The sequence below is a fragment of the Phoca vitulina genome, unplaced genomic scaffold (genome assembly GCF_004348235.1).
Source record: "Phoca vitulina isolate PV1807 unplaced genomic scaffold, GSC_HSeal_1.0 scaffold3, whole genome shotgun sequence".
Taxonomy (NCBI): Eukaryota; Metazoa; Chordata; class Mammalia; order Carnivora; family Phocidae; genus Phoca; species Phoca vitulina.
In genome coordinates this window covers 30,242,125-30,257,404 of record NW_022589706.1, presented here as the reverse complement: position 1 = coordinate 30,257,404, position 15,280 = coordinate 30,242,125, and the positions used below count along the sequence as shown (strand labels likewise).

General features: G+C 40.3%; 1 protein-coding gene across 7 annotated transcripts in view; it reads left to right on the top strand.

Annotated features, from left to right (window-relative positions):
* Nucleotides 1-15,280, top strand: part of ATP8A1 (ATPase phospholipid transporting 8A1) — a 216,678-nt gene that overhangs the window by 133,492 nt on the left and 67,906 nt on the right. The gene's annotated exons all lie outside the window — the stretch shown is intronic.

The window sequence follows — 15,280 nt, the reverse complement described above, 5'->3', positions numbered from 1 at the left end:
ATATCTACCTGGGAATTTTTTTTAAAGATTGTATTTATTCATTTGAGAAAGAGAGAGAGAGCATAAACGGGGGGTGGGGAGGAACAGAGGGAGAGGGAGAAACAGACTCCCCACTGACCAGGGAACCCGATGTGGGGCTCCATCTCTGGGATCATGACCCAAGCCAAAGGCAGACGCTTAACCAGCTGAGCCACGCAGGCACTCCCTACCTGGGAATTTTGTATATTAAACATTTAATATCTGGGGCGTCTGGGTGGCTCAGTCGTTAAGCGTCTGCCTTCGGCTCAGGTCATGATCCCAGGGTCCTGGGATCGAGCCCCACATCGGGCTCCCTGCTCAGTGGGAAGCCTGCTTCTCCCTCTCCTACTCTCCCTGCTTGTGTTCCCTCTCTTGCTGTTTCTCTCTCTGTCAAATAAATAAATAAAATCTTTTAAATAAATAAATAAAACATTTAATATCTGCTTTAGCTTCCAGGGTTAATATATATTTTGTTTCTTTTTAAAAAAAAATCTGCAGGGGGTTGGGAGGGATGGGGTGGCTGGGTGATAGACATTGGGGAGGGTATGTGCTATGGTGAGCGCTGTGAATTGTGCAAGACTGTTGAATCACAGATCTGTACCTCTGAAACAAATAATGCAATATATGTTAAAAAAAAAAAAAGAAGAAGAAGAAGATAGCAGGAGGGGAAGAGTGAAGGGGGGAAATCAGAGAGGGAGACGAACCATGAGAGACAATGGACTCTGAAAAACAAACTGAGGGTTCTAGAGGGGAGGGGTGTGGGGGGATGGGTTAGCCTGGTGATGGGTATTAAAGAGGGCATGTTCTGCATGGAGCACTGGGTGTTATGCACAAACAATGAAGCATGGAACACTACATCAAAAACTAATGATGTAATGTATGGTGATTAACATAACAAAAAATTTTTTAAAAATCTGCAGAACCTATTAAACAGCACGAATTCACCATTTCTTATAGGAAAGTCATGTTGTTGTTTTTTTAATGTCCTAACTTCTGGGCTGAAATACAGATTCCTAGGACGTCCTTTATTCATGGCTGTGATCACATGAAGTTAAATTTGGGAAAGAGGGAAAGATTTGTTATGTGTACAGTGTCAAATAGAAGTTAAGCAAAAAAAAAATATGCAGGTCAAATGACCTGTAAGAATTTTAAAGTAGGGCGCCTGGGTGGCTCAGTTGGTTAAGCGACTGCCTTCGGCTCAGGTCATGATCCTGGAGTCCCTGGATCGAGTCCCACATCGGGCTCCCTGCTCGGCGGGGAGCCTGCTTCTCCCTCTGACCCTCCCCCCTCTGATGTGCTCTCTCTCTCTCTCTCATTCTCTCTGTCTCAAATAAATAAAATCTTTAAAAAGAAAGAAAGAAAGAAAGAAAGAAAGAAAGAAAGAAAGAAAGAAAGAAAGAAAGAGAAAGAAAGAAAGAAAGAAAGAAAGAATTTTAAGTAAAGGTGACTGTTTGTAACTTAAGGTGGAAGACAGAACAGGGGAGTGACTATACAACTGCTTAAAATAGTCACGGTGACGCAAAGAGCAGAGCCGAGAAGAACCTATTAGTAAGAATGTGGGCGAAGTGGAGGGGCCAAGTGCATAGAAGGAATGGTGAAGAGGCAAATGTTTAGAAGTCAGGTGGAGAACAGAAATTACATCTGAGAAGTCTTTGACTTCTGATCTTTGAATTGGAATGATGATCTCTTCCTTATCTGTCCTCAAAACAATCCTTGTGATCCTTTTCCCTTTCTTGTGAAACCTTCGAGAAATGTGTAGTCTAAAGAATAATGCATGATTTTGAAACCATGAAAGTTGTTCACATCTTTAGTAATAAGTACAGTTTGTGAACCATGCTTTATTTTCTTTTAAGATTTTATTTATTTATTTATTTATTTGACAGAGAGAGCACAAGCAGGGGGAGCAGCAGAAGGAGAGGGAGAAGCAGGCTCCCCACTGAGCTCAGGGAGCCTGGTGTGGGGCTCAGTTCTAGGACCCTGGGATCATGACCTGAGTCAAAGGCAGACGCTTAACCAACTGAGCCACCCAGGTGCCCTGTGAACCATGCTTTAATCCTAAAAACACAAACCAAAAAAAACAAACAAAAAATCCTAGCCTGTGGTTGGAAGACTTTCCTTTTTATTTATTCATCTAGTAGCCTCTGCTAGCCCCGAGAACACACCACTAAGCAAGCACTCGGTGGACTCTGCCCCTTATAGCTCACAGTGTCTCTGTTCCCTACCCCCATATTGTTAATTTTTGGTTTATTCAAGTTACGATGTTGTGAAAAATTATAACTGTGATAGCCCTGCCCTTCAAAAGCTTACAGATGATAAGGGAAGTAAAATGCATACAAGTAACAGTACAAAACAGATACGTAAATAAGGTAGCTATCTTGCTATGAAAATATTGTGAAGCTTAGGGAAGTATTTAAAGTAAGTGGCATTTAGTTAGGTAGAGGTGAGAAGTTGAGTAATGGAGGAATACTTGAAGCAGAAAGTTTATGCAAGTAAGTTCAAGGTATATTTGGGGCATGAAAGAGCAACATTGAACTTGAACACAAGGTTATAATTTTTTTAAGTATTCTTTGTTTGAATAAATGTAGGCACATAAGGTAAAATTCAAGTTACAGAAAGGGGTCAGTACAAGTGTTAAAAAGTGAATTCCCCATCCTTACACCCAAGCTACCCAGTTTATCTCCCTAGGAACGGCCACCAGTTCCAGTTTCCAAGTGTTCATCCAGAGATATTCTGCCATGTCTATGCACACATACTTTGTTATTGAACATAAATTACAGCATTCTATCCACACTGCTTTATACTATGTTTTTCTCAATATTACCATAGCAATTGCTCTGTGATAGGATAGATGAGCTACTTAATTATTTAATCATGGCACAGTGTTTATGAGGAAACTGTAAAGAAATGACAGACGGGTTAAACCTGGAAAGGTGGTCTCAGATCAACTGGGGAATGCTGGGCCAGGTTTGAGAATTCGCTTCCCCAGGCAAGGGAAACAACTTCATCAGCCTCCTCAAAGAGGTAAGATGTGTAGAAGGAACTGTCCACAGACAAGTGTGGAAGGACAGGGAGGCGTGGGGTACAGGCAACGGACCAGGATCACGGGTAGGTAACAGAGAATGGGAGCACCAGTGCCGGCGATGTGGTGTGAGAGAAATTCAGGGAGACTTATCCCACATGATCCCTGGAGTGGTTCCAAAACTGGGTTGCAGTTGTTCACAACATTGAAGAAACCTCCGTGGAAGCATTCCCTTAGTCCCTTAGACGTTTAGGGCTGTGTCAGCAACATGGGTTACAGGTAATAGATGCTTTTTTCTGACGCTTGAAAGAGGTCAGGAGTAAGACCGTGACGTTGACACAAACACATGACAAACCATGCTTCATCTGACACGTGATCCTTTCTGTCTGCATGTAAGCTTTCACCTCATGGAGGGTGTGATAGCTATGCTTCTTTTGTTTTCATCTGTTTCATAATTTTCCTCCAATTGGTATAAACATGTTCTGTATGTGTTCTGAGTATCGAGTGAGAGAAATAGTAATCTCAAGGGAAAAAAAGAAAAGTGAAATGCCAAAAATATTCAGTGTACTACATCATGATTGTTAAGGCAAGGGCATTTATTTTCATTTTGAAGGTTTCAGGGCAGTAACTCATAAGTGATAAACACCCAAAGGGTCCCTGCATACCTATTTCTACTGGACCAAACACAGGTAGGACTCCCAAGGGAATAGTCCATTTCAGTGAAAGCACGGTGCATGTCTGTCTGTTTTGGTTAACCATTCTCTATCAGTGCCCAGCAAATTGCCCACCACATGGTAAGTACTCCAGAAATATTTGAGAATTAAGTCACTGAGTAATGATAAATTAAGGGTTTCCCTTTAAAAAAAAAAAAAAAAAGTTGTGTATCAGTTTTAAATTCACCAGTAATTGATCTTATCTGGTATTTTAAGAGCAGTTAGAAAGATCCTTAGCAATTCAAGTGACCGCGTGGTGTGGAAGATCATAGGCAAACCCTGGCTGAATGAATTCATGCTAATTTATCCAGCTCTGCACTGCCATGCATTCTCTCGCTGCCGTCTGGGGAAGGTTTTTCTCCCAGGGAGTTAAGTGGTGACTTTACAAATCTGGCTGTTTGGGGTCAGACCCGCTGTGGTGCACTCATTTGCTTCTCAGCAGGAAAGGAAACATCACTTTGCATAGCTCCTTCAGATCCTATGTCATAAAATCCACAGCTAAGATTTCAAGCAAATCATTAGATGGGCTAGAATGCCTGTAGATAAACCATTATTTATTTTTCATTGTCATGGGAAAGAAAAGCACCCTCTGCGTTCAAATTGTACTGATTATGATAAAATACGGGATTGTCATTCCATCAGCACAAACAAATAATTAACATTTAGGTAATAAACTTAGTAGAAACATAGTATCTTAGGAAATAATGTAATAGAAAATAGATTGTGAGTGTGTGTTTCATCAAGTGACAGTTTTAATGAGCGTACTCAAATTATTCCGTGAAATGGTACAGTTCTGCCCTATTCTGAATGTGGGACTCTGGGCAAATTGAAATTAGGTAACTTCTCTGAGCCAGTTTTGCTGCCCATAAAGGGAGGAGAATGTTACCCTTGGCAGAGGACTGGTATGGTTACTATAGGGCCTGGCACATAGAAGAAAGAGATGGTATAAAATTTTGTAGAAAAATAGTATTTAGCAGCTTGCAAGTTGTTCTGCATAATGGTCATTTTCATTACAAAAGATATATTATTTCCCCATCTTCTAATTTTTTTTCTAAGCAGGATATAAGTGTAGATCTTCTTTCGCATAAGTGATGCATATTGCTGTGAACTGTGCAAATTTTCTACCAAGATATTCCTAATACTGTTAACATTTTAAAGCGGAATCTCTCTTTTTTATGTTGAACTTGTCCAAGTAAAATATTTTACTTGAGGCTCTTCAATTTCCAAATAGGAAAACCTTTCCCCTGGCAATCACAGTAGTAGAAATTTTTGTGCTCATGTCAAAAAGAAATGTTATTTGGCTTTCTAAATTTTCTCATTTTGAGAAAATTATCCTTCTTGAAAAATTAATGGCTGTTCAGCATTGTTTAAAACCTTTAAGTAAACGTAAAAAACCAAACCACAGTTGAGAATACAGAATGAAAGTCTTGCTGCACAGATCTGATACGGAAATCTGACTGGCATTTCTGCCTCTGCCCATTCCTGACTTCCTTCATAGCAAGAGTAACATCCGCTGCTAACATACTGTCCAGAACACAGAGGGTGTTGACACCCAGTCACCTACCAACTATTGTCTAATATTGACAGTGTCCACAAAAGAGTTTCTTAGAAAGCTTGATCATGTTTTTCTCCGAGTTTAGAAAATAAGAATTTCATAGATAAGCACCATTAAGAATCATCTAAAGTTGATCAGAATCTATTAGATATTTGTAATAAATTGATCATTTAGGGAATTTGTATAATTTTTTTATTGTGCTACCTTGAACCACTTTATTAGTTCTGATTATGTTCTTGGTAGGAGACATTTCCTTAAGGGTCTGCAAAGGCAGGCATTTCAAATTTCTGGCTCAAAGGGTATATGGCACTTCTCCCGTAATTCCTCAGCAATGCCTAGGAAGTAGCCCACAGACTTCTCAGAAACCCCTTCCACTTAGTGACCTGGATCCGAGGGATTCTTCTAACATCTCTTTCCTATCTTTAGTTTGTCATGATTTGTTCAAAATCTGTCTGCTAAAACTGGAAAAATCTAAAAATGTGAGCTAAGAACTAGGGAATCTCAGTCTGTCTTTAGCAACCAGTGTCTAATTAAGGCCTTTCAAAATGTACGAAAAGCTCTCTACATCCTGATTCCACTATCCTCATCTGTCAAGTCGAGGGTGGATAGAAGAGACAATAATTTCTTAAGCCATTAACTCTGTGGGTGCCAGAACAATCCTCCTGAGTCTCTATATTATAGTCTCTCTATTATAGCGGAATATGCCCTTAACCTTGGTCTCTTTTATGTGGAGAGTTGTTGGATCTGTCCTGAGAGGCAGGGCTGGATCTTAAATCCATTCTTACTGTTTTTCCTTTTCCTTTCTACTGTCTGGTTTCCCTAGGACACAGAAAAAGGGCAGAGAAGAAAAATATTTACTATATATTTATTGAATCAACAGGAATGATGGTTAAATACGTATGTATGTACAGAGCTTGGAGAAATAAATTTCCTTTGCTCAAAGTCAAAAGGCTTCCAGGGTTTGCAAGTTTAACTCCTGAGAAGCCCTGCCTACCTTTCCTTCAGATCATCTGGGCAGTTTTTCTAGGTAGTCTCTGCTGCAACAGACATTCACATTCAGCCTAATTTGTGGGAGTCAGCACCTGATATATGGGAAGTAGGGAATGGATCCCAGAGGAAAATGCAGCTTTCTGACTTTCCGTGAAAAGAGAGCCCTACTATCCCTGCAGGGTTCTGCGCATTGCTGTACAGTCATAAGAAAACACTAGCTTATGTTTATGAAGTGCTTATTTTTTGTACTAGGTACCAGACTAAGGACTTTATAGGAATGATCACACTTACACCTGAAAACATTAGTAGGCAGATACTGTTATGCCCATTCTAAAACTTTAACTTGACCTCTGGTGCTAACTGGCATTGGAGGACGTATTGAAGTCCTTGGATTCCGGGGTGTAAGCAAATAGATTGTTCTGGGCGTCAGCTGCCCGCTACTCTTATAAAATGAAAGTAGTAATAATATCTATCTCTGGAGTACATTGTGAGGATTAAACTAAACAGTACCTTCTAAATACTCAGAGACAATAGCCAGCATGTAGTAAGCTTTTTAAAAAAAAAACTGACCATTATTATAATCATCATCATTATTATTTCTTTTAACATTATTATTCCCAAGGAGGGTGGTCCTCATTGCCAGCTGATGTAAGAGGCGATATCTTTTTTTTAAAGAGGTGATTTTAAACAGCCACCCTTCTCATTACTTAAACTTCTCTGCTGAATTTGAGAATATGACCCCAAGCCAGCCCAAGTTTGATTATGGATACCAATGTTTTCCCCCACTGATGTATTTTATAGAAAATGAATTGTTAACCGCATTTGATACTAACAAGCATGAAAGTATATATTTTTCAACACCATGGTAAAATAAAGCCCTTTATGGGATTGTTCTTTTTTTTTTTTCTTCTTGCTGAATTTGATTTTCTAACACCGTGTAAGCTTCAAATATCCCTCACAGGGCATTCATGACATAAATGTGAGGTTGTCATCTGTATCCTTTTAAGCTCGACTTATATGCATTATGCAGACAAACCTCACTGTTTGGGGAACCAGCCACCGTGGAATGGCCTCTGAAAGAAATCCAGAATAAGCAAGTTATTGACTTGACTCCAGAAAAGGAGGGGGAGAAAAGAGACGTGGGGCTACTTCAGGTTTTGTCTTGATGTGTCCCATGAGTCCATTACAATACATTTTGTATTGCTTTGAAAAATAGTTTAGGCAGGTTTTAAACCTCACTGAATTTGCCTCCACTGCCAACATGGGAGCTGTAGGACTGTGAATTTTCTTTTACCATTAGCAAAGCTGTTTCAGCTTTTTGGCCTGAAAATGTTAAGATCTTAGTTTAACTTTTCAGGTGTTAATATATCCCTATCAGAAGCAAAGTTAGGTTTTTCTAATGTCCCACAGCAGGACGATTGTTCAAATAGTGTCCGGCACACTGCTTACTCCAAGTAGCTCTCAGCGAAGAAAGCCAACTTTGTTCCACGTGAAAGAAATGAGTTAGTAAAAAAAAAAAAAAAAAAAAAAGTAAACATTACAAAAAATGAAAATAGCGTATGAACAAATAATCTGTTCTCTTTTCCTCTGATTTAAGACGCCGCCTGCCACAAAGCCAAAGGATGTGGTTGAAAGAGTTCCATCAAACACAATTGTTTGGTCTCATAAAAACTCAATGTGCCCCCTTTCCTTAAACAAAACTCAGTCATCTTGGCTGGTGTGCAGAACCCTAAGTTGTTCACAAATTCATAGTAATTCTGTTTTGAGAAATTCTTCCTACCCGCAAGCCTGAATATTCTTTATCTCTCTCTTCTCTCTTTTCTTTCTTCTTTTTTTCTTGGCTGAACATCTGAACCCCTCCAAGAGCCCCCTGAGTCCTAGAATTACAGATAAATGCTTCCTCGCCAGTCTATCTGCCCTCTCCCTGGAGCTTGTTGACGTTTCTGAGCGGAGCAAGCCATGCCTTGTGGCTTTTTTGCATCTCTGCCACCCATTTCTCCTGATGAGTCATCGTGCCATCAGATTGGCAGTTGAGAGGAAACCTATTGTGTGCCAGGCCTTTGTGTGTACATGAGTCTCTGCTCCCGTGGGGCTGGGGCTGTTTGTCTCGCTTACAGATAGAGACTTCGAGTTGACGCAGCCGGCGAGTGCAGAATCCTGAACTTCGACCTAGGTCGCTCTAAGTCCAAAACCATCCATTTTTCTTTTTTGTTTTTAAATAACCATCCCTTTCCCAGTAGCAGCAGAGACTCAGTCACAAAAGGAGGCTTTCTGGGAGGCACCCCCCACGTTTTCTACGTCGTCCCTCCCTCCTTTCCCACTCACCACCATGACTACAAAAGCAGCTGAGAGAGGGATGCCCTTCTGGAAAACGGTGGTGTTTGGGCATCTTGCATTTATTGGATTCGGGAAAGACTGCGTTTCATTTTACTACTACAACAATTGTACATAAGATTTTATTGAATGTCCATGTGAAATAATGGAAAGGGCGTGCATTTGGGATTTGCCCTGAGAAAATACAGCCTTCTGCATTCCTAACACTAATTAATTCAAATCATTAGGAAAAAGGGCCCAACATTAGCTTTCTTTGTGAGGTAACAGTTCTCACAGGCCCCGGGTTTTTACGTTCTCCAAACCATTGATTTGGTAATTTGATTATTTTCAAAAAAAAAAAACAGCTATATATTCTGAGCAGGCTCTTCCTGGCAGAATCGAAGGCAGTCTGAGAGACTGGATGTCTGCCGGCCGACCTAGTTCCTCTAGAATTCCTTCTTCTCAGCGTTTGGGTCCCTGCCGCCACCAGAGAATATTTAATACCAAGCTCAAAATAAGTGTTTAGGAGGCTTTCTGTGGTGGTTTAAAATAATTACCATGAGAGCTTGGGTAAAAGCCTTTATCCACAAAACTACTTAAATTATATAATTATATCCCCTACTTCACTCTTCCTTCCTTTCTCTGGATTTGTTTCTCTTTCGCTACATGCCCCTACCCCAACACTGAAACAGAGCCTCGGACCCAGAGTCCACACTTCTCTGCCTCTCTCTAGTGTAGCCCAAGTGAGACTAGATGCCTCATGAGGAGTTATTTGCCTGATGGAACCTATCATAATCCCACATGCCAAACCTCTGCCCAGGGGCCAAGAGCAATTTATCCAGCACTACAACTTCCTCTTCTTAACCTTCCTCCATTTTGTAACCCTTGACCTTTCTGATGGCATGACCCTACTGGGAGATTGGACTGTTTCCTCAGTTACAGTGTTTTATACGTAACTCCCACCCTGGAAAGCCCATATCTATGTATCAGCAAAGCATGGGAATTTTTTTTTTGTCTTTTTCCCCTCTTCATTATATTTAGCAATATGTATTGATTAAATGCATTCCCTTGGCTGCCTTCCACTAAGCTGTTTTGGAGGACCTCTTGGACCATATGTTTTTAATGATTTCACCTTCTGTCTGCCCTATCCACTTTAGAAAAATTACTCTATGTTAGTTTGGTTCTACATGAATATGTTTTTTAAGGTTATGTTCTTGTATAGTCTGGGAGTTTAAAAACACCAAAGCTTTTTCGTCAAAAACTATGTCCAAGAAAGCTGGTGATCCTACTGGAATGAATACTAAATGGACCAATTATGTATAAATGTAGTTTCTCTCTACGCTCAGGCATACATTTTTTACAACTTTCTGCCGCCTGCACTAGCCGATGGAAGAGTGGGTATGTGTGTTACACAGGCGCATATGAATGTCAGTGTTCCACTGAATCAATAACACATTGTCGAAAAACAAGTCATACCCAGCGGTTTATCCACATTGCTATAATGGGAGTCATAACTCACTCTTTTAAGAACTTGCTAACATTGTCCATACTTGATATGGTCATAATGTATTATTAAGAATGTCCTTGGAATGTTCTGTTAATTTGTAATTTTAGGGTGTGAACATTTGGAGAGTGTAAAAGTAGAGAAAGAATGAAATGTTATTGGACCATAAATTTGTAAATACCTCATGGCTTAAATGAGGATGAGGTGGGGCCACAAACCTCAAAAACAGCTAGTAAAATATGTGTTAGTTTAAGATTCTTATATATGTCCTCTTTTTTGACATTTTGAATTAACTTATAATGGGTTTCAAAAGGTAGACCTTAAGCAAGTTAGATATTCACACACACACACACACACACACACCCAGTGAATATTTATTTTTCTGCTATTAAAAACAATCAGTATCTGTGAAGTTAAGTTACGGTGTTGTATCTGAAGAACATGCCAACAAAACATGGCCTCTGTGTTTTCTTTATCATTACTGATTTTAACCTAGTATTTATGAAGCGCTCGTTTGCACGTGCAATGCTATCACATGTAATTTTACATATATATAATTTTACATTCTTTGTGGAAGCTTAAAGTCTAACATATACATTGATGTGGTCATCTATATAAAAAAAAAAAAAAATAGAGAAAAACACCAAACCAGTTTATAACTTTCAAGTTATTTTCCACTCAAGAGTTGTGTCAGTTTGGAGACAGAAGTTAAGAGAGAAAGAAAAGCAGTCTGGTCTAGTTATATAAATATGTGTCTTCCCACCATATACCAACAACTATATGCTGTATGAGAAGAGATGATGCTAACTTTTCTAGAGTTGAAGGGAAGACAGGTTTCCAGATACTTCTTATGTAGTAGAAGTGGCTGGTAGAGTTGAGTGTTAACAATCAAAAGGTGGGTTGAAATAAATTGCCAATGGAAGATTTCAAAAGGGAACTTAAAATTCTCTCCATGGTACCACTTGAATTGTACCACTGTTTACAGTATTTGACACTTTACAGATCCTTCTTTATCAGATGTGGGTACCTCTGTTAAACCTAATGTCAGAAGATGGGAAAGAACTAGTCTTTCTTGGATGTCAGTTCTGAGCCAAGCCCTGGGCAGGGCACTTGACTCACAAGTAGAGGAGTTATTTAGCCCACAGTAACCCTACAAAACAGACATTAACCCAGTCTTATGCATGAGAAAATTTTGACTCCAAGAAGTTAAGTAACCTGCCTGAATAAAGATGTCCATAAATGGCAGAGCAGGGCCATTCTGATACCATATTATTGCCTCCTAGCTTCTGGGACTTTAGTTCTTTATGATGTGGCTTCTTCATCTGGCTTCAAATATTACCAGTGCCCAGAAGTGTCGTGTGAACCTTCATGGCCACCCTTGACTTCTAACTTCAACAGCCCCGCTTTTTTACAGCCACGCATTTGCACGTTGTACATTGATGCCTGCTTTCTCTGCATCGATTGGTGACTTTGCACATCAGCTGACAAGTTCTGAAGAGCGATTTTACAGTGGCTCAGCCTCCAGTGAGTTAGCTTGTTTTAGCAGAGTCCCCATCTTTGTTCCACAAAATTCCTGCAGGTGTCTTCCTGGAGCATTGTGTTGCATTTTGCCCTTTTTACGGAAAGTAAGTGAAAACAGACACCTGTGGGACTTACGCTAAAGTCAGAAGTAGAGGTTTCATAAACTTCAGTCCATCTGACAAGGATGAGAGTTGTGCATCTCCCCAAAGTGATTCATCATTAGCCCCAATTGTATGCTTATTGCACTTAACTGGTGATGAACTCATGAAGGAAAAGAATAAATCCAAGAACAATGAAATACATTGTTAAATAACTGTCTGAAAGTCAAAGGGTAATTCAGAATCTTGATATATTAGTTTTTCCTTTCTGGGACTAGAATTTTCCTTAAAACAGATGTTTATCATTTGACCTGCACCTATTATAACAGATTCCCAGGAAGAAATATAAATGCCCAGTGCTTGTTTGTATTCAGACCCAAACACCAACATATAATTTGGAATAAATAAGTATCCTTCTTTCCTTTAACTCTTGCCATCTGTGCTTAGCCTTGCCGACGATACCGTTTGGGGTAGAGATAGGTGATCCTGTCACTGTAAGTCACTGCAGCCTGGAGCAAGGCAGGGAAGCCACCACCGTTAGGTGTTACATGTTGGATTACTTATCTGTAATCTTTACCTCGTCTCTGCTGGTTAGACTTGGCTAACTAGTCTTCTAGTCAGAGGCTAAAGGCTCTTATTTTCCTCTCCTTAGGGATTCTTCCACGTTCTCTATGAGGGTGTTCCTCGGATATGTTCTCAAGTAAGACTACCTGTACTATAAATCTCTGAGAGGAATCAGGGGGGAAAAAAAACAAAGGCTAGGAGCTGAAAAAGGGCCATTTTTATGCAGGTGCTTTCTGCAACATGACACTTGGGGCCATCAAAAACATAGTTCTTAAGTGGCCCAACATGTTCTTTGCACATCTGGCCTCTGGGTTCTTCAGACTATTCCAAGCAGGGTTTTTGTCAAAATGAAAGTGACATGTTTCCTGCTATACTTTCCAAACAAATCAGGGCTTTCAATTTATTTCACTATAAAATTGTGTCAGATTTCATTGTCTAGGATGCCCTGTGTGGTTTTTATCAAAAAAGTCCTGTAAAAGCAATGAAAAATATTGCCATAAAGCTATAAGTCTCTGATTTCTTAAAAGATTATTGTTTTATTTTATTTTATTGCAGGATATTATATGAACATGTTACCTATTTTGCCAGGCTACCCCTAAAGATTAAAATAGAACTCCATCTTAAGGGCTTCTGGTCAGAGGTATCTTTATGAGGAATTCTACTGACCTAATTATCTGCCAAGCATCTTTCTTTTTCTTTTCTAAAGATATTTCTTATAAACCAAATAAATATTGTTTATTTGGCCCACGTTATGTAACCTGGCTTGATCCCAAGACCGTGGGATCATGACCTGAGCCAAAGGCAGATGCTTAACCAACTGAGCCACCCGGGTGCCCCAAAGCATACAACTCTTAATCTTGGGGTTGTAAATTCGAGCCCCACGTTGGGTGTAGAGATTACTTAAAAATAAAATCTTAAAAAAAAGACTATCCAAGATGTACAGCAGTTTTATAGTCAGCAAAAACAGTCCTCAAAATGACCACGCAAGAAGCATTGTAACTTCCCACAAGGTATTCTGCAATCATTCATAATTTGCTTGCTATCTCATTACAACACTTTTATTTCATTTCTTCATCAGAGGCCTCAGTCCCAAAGGGAAAGAGAGAGAGAAACAGATAAGCGACTGTACCTCATGCTCCGTTGCAGAAGTATAAACAAGTATGTGGAAAATCCAAAAGATAGCAGTAGTCCTGTACCTGGAGGACTCAGGAGAAAGAGAGCCACGTTTGTCTATTTGTTCACTGTTGTTAGTGTGTAGTCTTAAAAGGGAAAAACAAATCATGACAATGGGGAGAATGAAGATGCAAGAGAAAAGTGGGGGAGACAGAGGCAAAAAAAATTCTCCATTCTTCCCCTCCCTCAAGAATTAGGGAGAAAGAAGTAAAGGGAAGTTTTGAGGTTGAGGGAGGAAAGTTGAGGGAATTCTTCCCGGTATAAACGTTCTCAGTAGAGCAGGTATACGTTTGCTGAAGTGACAAGGGCCGAATTTGGAATCTTGGAGAGAAGAAAAGGTCTGGAGCAGCCTGTAGGAAACTGAAATCCACTGGGCGTGGATGAGAGTACAGATCAGTGGTCACGGGCACCCATACAAGAGAAGAGGGCTGGAACAGAGCCTGTCCACATGGTGAGGTGGTTTTTTTCCTTCTGTGTTGTGGAGACTAAGAACCGAGGAGAATGTTGGTCATGGCCTGCACTGTGAATTGGCAAGGCAGGAAACATGGCAGGAGGTCCAGGGGCTAGGAGCTTCTAATGAGCACTGGCTACGTGCAGGGCTGTGGGTAGGCAGAGTTGAGCTGAATGATTGACTGGAATGTCCACATGGGATGCAGGTTAGGGACGGCACAAACAAACCCCACTTTCCCTCCCTTACCTGGATGGCTGCCTGGTAAGGGACCTGGACCCCTGCCTTGCCCCTCGCCTGTCTGGGTCCCCAGGTTGCCTTTACGTCAGACCGTCTCTGATTAGGGCAACACATGTGCCTTATCTTTCAGCTCACAAATAAGACTGTGTAGAATAAGGAGATACAGAGTTTTATTTTGTTCTACTCTATGGTCTTTTATCCTTTTTCTGATTTAGCTTCTCCTTTATATATTTTCACTTTCACATGTCACTAAGTTTAAACGTTTAAACATTTCCCCCTTCGGTAGCCAAAAAGAAAACAGAGCAACAGGTAATATAGTAATAAATTTATTTCTAGCTACAGGAGATAAGCTTCAATGCAATATGGCCATAAAGTATGGCTTCTAGGCTTAGGGGAGAAGCAATAAACCTTCATAAATAAAATAATTTTAAAATACTGCTGGCAGTATAAATAAGAGAAAAATATAACTTGTAACTGGCAACACACAGTCAACAACAGAGCTACTTACAAAAGAAAGCTATAAACTAAAATAAGAAAATGTTTGCAGCTTTGTTGTTGTTGTTACCTTGCACTCTAGGTGGGTGGACTGGAGAATTCACGGGGCGGGGGGACGTTTTTGACCTCCCTTCTGAAATGTTACCTCTGTTACATTTCCTGACACCTTCTGATTTGCCGAAGACCTGTGATAATCACCAAGGAAACCCAGGGGTACTGATGCTACAAATAAGAGTTCTCAACCAATTTCAAGGTGTCAGAGAACACCTTCAAAAGGAGAGAGAGTGGGGCACACAGGACCACGTCCCAAGGGTGCGCTTAATGCCGGAGCTTGCCCAGCTCACAGGTCCCTTGACTTTCAGTCTTGTTCTGCCGCTGATCTTGAAAGAGGGCTGAAGTTCTCCTGAGGTCCATCTCAGCTTTCATTTGGGTTTTCAGCTCAGGAGTCGTGTGGGCAAAAGCATAAAAAATACAGTGGCATTTCAGTGAACAGTGCCTTGGTTTGAAAGACTGTTGAGTGATGGATTATTCTCTAAAAAAAATTAAGGAGCAAGCAAGAGAAGATCTCCATCCTTCCCTCCTTCTCTCTCTCTCTCTCTCTCTCTCTCTCTCTCTCTCTCTCTCTCTCT